The sequence below is a fragment of the Hordeum vulgare genome, chromosome 7H (genome assembly GCF_904849725.1).
Source record: "Hordeum vulgare subsp. vulgare chromosome 7H, MorexV3_pseudomolecules_assembly, whole genome shotgun sequence".
Lineage (NCBI taxonomy): Eukaryota > Viridiplantae > Streptophyta > Magnoliopsida > Poales > Poaceae > Hordeum > Hordeum vulgare.
The window spans coordinates 22,963,911-22,974,013 of NC_058524.1; the positions used below are offsets into that span (position 1 = coordinate 22,963,911).

General features: G+C 45.5%; 1 pseudogene; it reads left to right on the forward strand.

Annotated features, from left to right (window-relative positions):
- The first annotated feature begins 5,634 nt into the window (after positions 1 to 5,634).
- LOC123408074 lies at positions 5,635 to 7,346 on the forward strand (annotated as a pseudogene).
- Positions 7,347 to 10,103: the final 2,757 nt, after the last annotated feature.

Consider the following 10,103-nt stretch of genomic DNA (forward strand, 5'->3'; position numbering starts at 1 on the left):
GTTGGGCCTCCAAGCGTAGAGTTTTGTAGGACAGTAGAAAATTTTCCTCAAGTGGATGACCTAAGGTTTATCAATCTTTGGGGGGCGTAGGTTGAAGATGGCCTCTCTCAAACAACCCTGCAACCAAATAATAAAAAGTCTCTTATGTCCCCCAACACACCAAATACAATGATAAATTGTATAGATGCACTAGTTCGGCGAAGAGATGGTGATACACGTATAGTAATGATAGTGGATATAGTTTTTTTGTAATCTGAAAATATAAAAACAGCAAGGTAGCAAGTGTAAAATAGCGAGAAAAATGTTGTATAAATGCTTGGTAATGATGCCTAGGGTCCGTACTATCGCTAGTGCAATATCACAACAATGCCAATACAATTCGATCACATAACAATCCCTCAACGTGCTATGAAGAATCACTCTAATGTTCCTATATAGTGGAGATGATAAGAAGAAATTGTTTGTAGGGTACGAAACCACTTCAAATTTATTCTTTCCAATCAATCTTTGAAAGAGTTAGTACTAAGATAACAAGTTATCCTTTTTGATCGATCCATTCAAGAGTTCGTACTAAAATAACACCATAACAAATTCAGATTCATAATACTCAATCCAACACAAAGAACTTCAAGGAGCACACCAAGGTTTCTATTGGAGAACATAGTATGAAAATGTGCAATCAACCTCTATGCCTAGATTACCCCAATGTCACCTCAGGAATCCGCGAGTTGATGCCATAACATATATCAAGTGAGTCACTTGAATACCCCAATGTCACTATTGGTATCCGGCATTCAAGACATATATTATGTGCTCTCAAACCTGAATATTCAATCCAACATAATGAGATCTTAAAGTGAAAGACTCGATTCATCACAACAATAGCATGTGACAAACACCATATGATCCAACTACATTAACAAGGCCCGTGATATATGAAGATCATGACATCTCAAGAACACGAGATAGATAGAGAGAGAGAGAAAAATTAAACACATAGCTACTAATACAAACCCTCAACCCCGAGGGTGGACGTACTACTTCCTCCTCGTCATGGTGGCCGCCACGATGATGAAGATGGCCATAGAAGATGATTTCCCTTCTCCGGCAGGGTACTGGAACATCTCTAGATTGGTTTTTCATGGATATACAGGCCCGCGGTGGCGAAACTTCTCATCTAGGCTTATTTCTGGATGTTTCTATATTTATAAGATTTTTGGGTGTTTGAATCACGCCAAGAAGGGCCACCAGGTGCCCACTAGGTACTAGCCCACGTCAGGGGGGCCTCTGGTGGTTCTTTGCTCCAGTATTTCTCTTTTCCTTGAAAAAAATGTCAAAAAGTTTCGTCCAATTCCGAGGTCTTTTATTTTTGCACAAAAAACAACACCACGGTAGTTCTGCTAAAAACACCGTCAGTCTAGGTTAGTTCTAAATAAATCATATAAAGTGCAGCAAAATCATGTAAAAGTATTGTAAACATAGGAAAACATGGCATGAATATTTCATAAATTATCGATACGTTGGAGACATATCATTGCTGCATACTTATATGATTGAAAAGTGGAGCTCGTGCGAGCGCTTGAAACAAATCGTGGTGCTACATAGAGATATGAGATGCTCCGGTTACATACATACATATCAATGCCGATGCTGCGGTCTCGAACGGCAACTGTGGTTCGGTTGGAGTCATATGCAAGAGCATGGATGGCACGTTTGTGGGTGCCTCTTCTCTTACTTTCAAGCACATATTCGACCCACTGGTTTGGGAAGCTCTAGCAATTAGAGAGGCTTTGGCGCTTACGGAGGATTTGTATGTTCATAATATACATGTGGCGTCCGATTGCAAGAAAGTTGTGGACGAGATCAAGCGGGGTACAACTGCTAATCATGCAGCAATAGTTCAAGAGATCTTAGAGAGATCCTGTATTTTTACTTTCTGTAATTAGGAGCTCTAATTTCGAGGCTCACAACCTCGCTAAGCATGCATTTTTTTCTCGGGGTTGGCCGCCGTGTCTGGTTAGGCCATGCGGGAGATTTGAATTTTATCCATGTAATGCCCTGTTTGGTTGCGCAGAATTCGTCGCGGAATTGAATTGGCAATGGAATACCAAATCAACAATTTTAATGGAATTCCAGTTTTGCTGTTTGGATGCGCATGGTATTCGTCCGTAGAATTAAGGCTGGAATGGAATTCCAAATCCTGTTTGGATGTACATAATGTGGAATTGAATTTTTACCATTTCAATAGTGTGTAAACAACATTTTAATAAGGTTTGTATTTATGTGGTTGGATTAGCTTCATTAGTAATCTAGAGCAGATCCTAGGATTAAAAATATTATATCACAGTTTTTACTTATAGGTCCTCCAAGTCCCGGAATTGAAATTACCAACAGGTCCAAATTTTTACAAAAAGGACCCTGAAAAGAATTTTACAAAAGCAATCGGGTCCTGGGATTGCCCCATCGTCCATGGCTGCGGGGAGCTAGGCGGCGCTGGGCTCGACTACGGACCAATGGAGGCGGAGCTTGGTGGCTGGCCGTGCTTGTCGCTGGCCGTGGAGGCGGAGCTTGGTGGCTGGCCGTGCTCGTCGCTGGCCGTGGAAGCGGAGCCTGCTGCAGTGCCGGCGACAGGAGGCGGTGGAGGCCGGCCTCGAGGAGGAGGAGGTGGCGGTGCTTGGTGGCGAGGCCGGCCAGCTTCGGTGCCGGCGCGTCAAGGCGGTGCAGATTGGGGCGTGGTCGGCCTGTAGCTGAGCCGGCGAGAGGAGGCGCTGGAGGATTCCATGCGTTTCCGAGGCCAGGACCTCTGAATTTGCGAGAGGGTGTGAGAGGCACGCGCGGGGGTCGCTCGGAATTCGCTCGCATTTCCAGATCCAAATTCCAAGCGCATCCAAAGTCCGAATTGAGCCCCGAATTTCAGATTCCCTGATTCTAGGCCCAATTTTGTGCAACCAAACAGGGCATAAACGTTATGTTGGATTAAATAAAGCTTGGTGAGATTGTCTGAAAATAAAAATTAACGGTCTGTAACAAGCCTTTAATCTCTCCACCTGAATTAATCAAGCTTGCGTTGCATTATTGATGCAGCTCTAGAGCCCTAGGAGAAGGTATTGGACCTGGGATACCGCAACTTCTTCCTCTGCACTAGCACGACAACGCAGAGATGAGATCATCCTCTGCTTCCTCACTCATCAGTGGCATGGCATGATGTCTTAATGAAATAGACAACCTGTAAACTTGTAAACATGTAATGTCCAAACTCGTTGGAACCCGACGCATGGTTGTGTTTTGTCATTGTGTGTTGTGTAATTCGATCCTTTTTCAATCGATCAGTTCGTCCATCGATGGAGCATCGTTTACTAGAATAGACTGCCTAATGCCGTCGGCAAATACCGTTTACCGACCGATCGATCAGTTTTGTATCCTCTAGATATTTACGTACGTACTGCTGGGTTCGGATAGGCCAATGAGTGTCGAGTGATACATATACACAGGCGTGTCCGGACGATCCCAATCGAGATGTGTATGTGTCGATGCTGTAAGTTTGCCTTTGCTGCTTAACACAAAAGAAGTAAATATATAAATAAGAAATGGAAACAGAAACACATTATGCATCTTACAATTTCTTTTTTCTTGAGAAACACAATCTGCACGCCTTACCAATATGATTTTTCTGGACTGTTAATATAGATGCACACACAAGACGCTAATGTTGATACCGACTAATATCTAGCGGCCAACAGTAATGTACATCACTCTGCCAATTATGTCCATATCAGTCTTTTTCAAGTTATGCCTTCAGTATGCAATGAAGCAGAAGTGGTTGGTCACATGGGCCGCACAAGCCACAATATTCAACCATGCACATCCGTTGTTGATTAATTGCTCGATACCGTGCATATATATTGATGCTCAATCTTCACCCGAGTAGAATCAAGCTTTGCTGCTCTGGTGGGTGACCTACGTACGTTTTTTCTGTAAATATGTTCGAGATGGTAAAAGTAAAGTATGCAGTGACACATATCTTGATGAGACAAGAAAAGAAGGAGCGTGTGAGAGATTGGTAGGGAATAGAAGACACCAGGAATGCTCAATGGATTACAAACACTGACGGCGAGGAAACACAATAAGACTGGCGGAGCAATATCTCCCAACATCGGAGGCGATTTCAAACTTGTCCAGGGAGCCTGGCTTCCTCGCTTGCCGGAGCGGGGCGCGGAGATGGCCGCCGGCGCGGCTTCGGCGATGGCCATGGCAGGGAGCCACGGGCCTACCCAGGGCCGGCTTTGGCCCAGTGTGACAGGTGCGATGGCTCGTGGCCTGGCCTAAAGGGGGGCCATAGTATATATGCGGTATATCTCTCTCTAACAATAAAGCACGCAGTGCTTCTGTTGTCCGTCGTCGGTCATTCTGCAGAAAAGCCCCCAACGTTTCCTGAAATCAACCAGTAGTCCCGATTTAAGTCAGAAAACGAATCTTTTTTGCATTTTTCAGAAAACCCCCTGATGTTTCAGGTAATCAACCCGCAGTCCGGATTTAATTAGCAAACGAATCGTTTTTTGCATTTTTTAGAAACCCCCTCATGTTTCAGGTAATCAACCCGCAGTCCGTATTTTAACAAAAAAAACCTAATTTTTCAGTTAATCAATCCACATTTTATCTAAAGCAAAATTATCCATATCTTTTAAACCGTAACTCTGATTTTAACATGTTATATATGAAATTTGATTAAAAAATGTGTAGAATCTAAATAGATGTTATTTTTAGCTGTTGAATACTTCTTAAATATTATTTTTGGTGCAAACTTAATCTGTAGTGCACGGTCCTTTTTTTTCTCTCTTTTCGGCGACGATACGAATTGCAATAAACATCCATTAAATTAAAACCAAATTGAGAAGAAAGAAAACATCATTAACACACATGCACACCTTTGGAAAACCTCGTGGGAAGAAACAACATATTTCTCATCTTATTTCGAGTGACTGTACATTCAAACGCGTTTTCGTTGTGTGAGCACTAAAGCCATCGTCGGCAACACAAATGTGATGCCATGTGAAAATATATTGCGTTCAGAACGTGTGTTATTTTCTCTTCCGATGCAACGCACGGGCTCTTTTGCTAGTATATATAAAAGAGAAGAGGTGATACAAAAAAAATAGAAATACTCATGTCCAGCAGCCCCAGCGGCCCATCCCAGCAAAGCAGCCACACCCAGACCTGGCCACACCCACGTATCCAACATCCAGGAATACCATCAGGCAGTTGCCGACTTGCGTTCCGTTCCTGAATTTCCTCCTAATTTTTCTCCATCAAATCCTACAAATCCTACGATCACGAAGGCTATGAAGCAACGAACCAGCCTGCGAGTCTGCGACGAACACGCACGCACAACCACGAGCTGAGTTTGGGGTTGGGGATCAAATGGCAAGGCGACGCACGGCGGCACCGCACGTCCGCACAGCCGCACCGAACCAGGAGTCGGCAAGATCATTATTTAGAAGGTAATTGTCAGATCAATCTCTTCCTAGTTTATGAATTATGAGCGAATATTTTCTGGTGGTCTCAAACTCTCAATCTAGAAACCGCAAATCATTAATCTATCATCTGGTATTCACGTCTCTGACTTGCAGCGTAATCATGTTAATTAAAAAACATCTATCTGGCTGTCAGAAAAGAAAGAACAAGATGAGAGTAGACAAGTTGATTAAATCTGACGAAGGCTCTATGGATAAGTTTGTGTTCAAGAAAGATTCTGCTACAAATTCTGAGCAATTATATATCACAAATGGCGAAGAACAACCTGATCATACTGAGAACGTAGTTGAGGACAATCGTGGCGAGGAAAATCATGCCAATGTTGATGCCAATCAGAACACTGAAAATTTTAGTGACCACGAGAATCTTGGAAATGCAGATGAGCAGGCTTCTTCTTTTGATATTTATGATCCTAGAACTTGGGACATTCTTGACAATAAATCAAGAGATATTCTCATTGAAAAAGGACCTATAAGGGAATTCAATCTTGAGTTTCCTGAAGATGAAATTGGTGGCAGGCATTTTTCATATGATTACTACTCACGAAAGTTAAGGAATGGAGAGTTCAGTGATCGGAGATGGTTAGCGTACTCTAAACATGTGAATAAATTCTATTGTTTTTGTTGCAAGTTGTTCAAATCTGGGAAAAGTAGAAGTCTGCTCGCGTCCGAGGGATTGAAGGATTCGAGACATCTTAGTGAGAAGCTCAAACTTCATGAGAATAGTGTTGAGCATATCACTAACATGAATACTTGGAATGAAGTAAGGCTGAGGCTAAGTACGAAGGAAACAATTGATAAAGATTTGCAACAAGAGATTGCAAGGGAGAATGAGGCTAAGTACGAAGGAAACAATTGATAAAGATTTGCAACAAGAGATTGCAAGGGAGAAGGAACGATGGAGACTAGTTTTAATTAGAATTGTTGCTGCTGTGAAATTTCTTGCTAAACATAGTCTTGCTTTCGAGGATCGAATGAGAAATTATATCAAGATAACAATGGAAATTTTCTGGGAGTAATTGAAATGATTGCAGAATTTGATCCTGTAATGCAAGAGCATCTTCGGTGCATTAAGAATAGTGAAATTCATCATCATTATCTTGGCAATAATATTCAGAATGAGTTGATTTCCCTTCTTGGTCGCACTGTTATATATTCTCTCTTGAGGATAATTAAAGATGCAAGGTATTTCTCTGTCATTTTGGACTGTACACATGATGTGAGCCATCAAGAACAAATGACTCTAATTGTGAGGTGCGTAAACATGTCAAGTACAACTACAAAAATAGAGGAGTTTTTTTGGAGTTCTTGAAGGTGGACGATACATCTGGACTTGGACTTTATAATGTGTTAATATATTCACTTGAATCTGTTGGTTTGGATGTTAAAGATGTTCGTGGGCAAGGGTATGACAATGGTTCGAACATGAAGGGAAAACACCAAGGGGTACAAAGCAGATTACTTGAAACTAATCCAAGAGCATTGATCATGCCATGTGCTTGTCATAGTTTGAATCTTACTCTTAGTGATATGGCAAAATCTTGCAGTAAAGCTATTACTTTCTTTGGTGTTGTGCAAAGAATTTTTATATTGTTTTCAAGCTCTACTAAACGATGGCAGCTATTGCTTGATCATGTTTCAAAAATGGCACTTAAGTCTTTGTTTAACACTAGGTGGGAGAGTCGAATAAAGAGTGTTCATGCTATCAGATATCAAGCACCTGAGTTAAGAAAAGCATTACTAGAATTGAAGAGAACTTCTACTGATGACGCCAGGACTAAGAGCGATGCACTTTTTTTTGGCTACGGCACTTGAGAAATTTGAATTTTTACTTGGCATGACATTCTGTTCACTGTAAACATGGTGAGTAAGAAGTTGCAGTCTAAATTTGTGTGCATTGATGTTACTCTTAAACAAATTGAAGGTGTCATCTCATATTTTGAGAAGTACAGAAATGAAGGCTTTGCAACTAGTTTGGATATTGCGAGATCTATTGCAATTGACATGGGTGTACAACCTTTATTTCCTGTCAGAAGACGTATTAGCAGAAAAAGACAATTTGATGAGATTAGTGAGAATGACGAAAATAACCAGACTGAAGAAACACAAGCAAGTGAGCTGGAATCATTTAGAATCAAATATTTTTTGGTCATGATTGATGTTGCAATTACTTCCCCGACTACTAGATTTGAGGAACTGAAGGCATTTGACAGCATATTTGGCTTCGTGTTCAACTCGAGAGAATTGAAGTCCTTGCGTGATAATAATCTACGAAGATGTTGCACTAATTTTGTTAACAAATTCACTCATGGTAAGTCAACACATGTTGATCTAGATGATTTCGTTTCTGAAATAAAAGTGTTGCAGATAACATTGCCAAACACATTCATGTCAGCGGATCAGATATTTGAGTTTGTTAGAGATGCGAATTGTTATCCAAATGTCTCAGTTGCTTATTGTATCCTTTTGACCATACCCGTGACTGTTGCATCAGCCGAAAGGAGTTTCTCAAAACTAAAGCTACTGAAAAATTATTTGACGTCAACAATGTCCCAAGAAAGATTTAATGGTTTGGCCATGTGTTGCATTAAGAAGAATATGCTGGATAGTATCAATCTTGACACTATCATTGATGATTTTGCATCAAAAAATGCACGAAAGTCTCATTTCTCATGATTATTGGAGGTTAGCATGGTACTCCTATATTTTTTTGCCGGCTGTAACTTTCATGATACTTGGTTTCCAACAAAGGCTAGGAAAATAGATTTTTTTTATTTTAGTAAAAAAATGATTACTTTTATGAATTTGTAGCAATTATAGATGTTTATGTATCGAATAAGATTTTTCTCTTTATTGGGGCCCATTGGTGAAGTTCGCACCGGGGCCTCTGAAATCACAGAGACGGCCCTCGGCCTACCGTGTGCTTCTCGCGCTCGATGACTTTGTGGGCTGACTAGGCGGAGGAGGAGGAGGGGGGATCCGGTGGAGCTCCTGGTCTTGCTGGCGCCGCCGCGGCTGGAGGTGTTATGGGCGGCGGCCCGTCCGTCTCGGCGGTGGGGGAAGTCGGTGGCGGCGCATCGGAGCGGCCTGTCTGCCCGTCGGTCGTCTTGCCCTCAGGCCAGCGTGCCTCGCCCCTCCCCCGTCGTGGCTCAGCCCGCCGCACCGCCCGGGCTATCCCCCGTGGTGGCGCCCAGTTCCTGGGCTGAAGGTATGTTGCGTGCGTGCTGTGGTCCGGTCTTGCGAGGGCGGCGCGGATGCGGGGCTCAGACCCTAGCGCCGCGAGGGGGACGGCTGGCGACTAGGCCAGCTGTCGCCCTAGTGGGCTGCATGGTGCTGGGCTGGGTGCGATCTCAGCCCACGAGGTGGCGGAGGCCAATAGATGGGCTGAGCTGGCGCTGGGCTCAGTCAACCGTGAGTGGGGCCTGGCCCATGAGGACCCTGCCACGTGGTTCTAAATCCACTATGGAGGTCCCGGCCCATGGGCCGGATGGCCTGCCACGCGCGATGAGGTGCGGCGTCGGGGTAGGTTTGCCTCGTCCGTCTCTCGCTCCCAGATTGCGCCGTCGACTCCTCGTCCACTGGAGCTCCCGTCCCAGTGCCCCGAATCCCTCCCTTCCACCTCTGTGCCCCCGCCGCCGTGCTCCTACCTCGCAGCGCTGATGACCCACGTCACCGGGGATGGTCTGGCACGCCCGAAGCAGCCCCTGCCGTCAGGGTCGGCTTACCGTCCTGCGGCCGACGGCCCCTCCTCCCGTCCTGCTGCTGGTGTTTTCGGTGCGCCGCCCCGCTCCAGCCGGGGCGAGGCTCTACGGCCGGCGCAGTCTCCAGAGTACTACCCGGGCACCTCGCTTCGCCGCCCCCTCCTCCCCGTGATCCGGCCAGGGATCCTCGTCTCCCGCTCCCAGGCTCGCCGGGTGACACTCGTCGTCGGGAGGCCAAACGACTACGGAGGTCGACATTGACAGGGAGGGCGCGCTCCGGGCAGAGCTGGCGGCCCGCCTCCCCGCGGATGCTCGGGATAGGGTGCCCCGGCTCCCCGGGCGCCGGCTGCTCGGGCTTCGGCATCCCGGCCCTTGGACTATGACTGGTGCCGGGGCTGGGGAGAGTATGCGCATGGGGAGCGCTGGGATGATGGGGCTCATGTGTCCCGTGCTCCTGCCCGTGTGCGTGATGGGGACCGGCGGCTCTCTCGTGAGAAGGGCCGTTGGGATGACCGGCATTCCCCTCGGGCGGATGGCCCGACCTGGCGTCAGGATGCTTCGTCTCCCGGGTTGAGATCCCCTGGACATCGGTCTGCGGAGGCCCCTGTGATGCCGGCAATGCCTAAAAATAAAAAGAAGTCTAAGAAGAAGAAGAAGGCGGTGGCGGTTCCTAGGGTGGCTGTCGGAGCTGTTCCGTATGGGGCTCCTGAGCAGACGGCTCCAAAGATCCCTTCTCGGGTTGGCCGCGAATGGACTCGCGACGAGAAGATGTGCATCTACTGTGGATGCGCGGGTCATTTCTGCTCGGAGTGTGAGGCCCTTCCACGTTGCCCCACGACCCTTGCCTACCTTGGGTACGGTACTGAGGGGG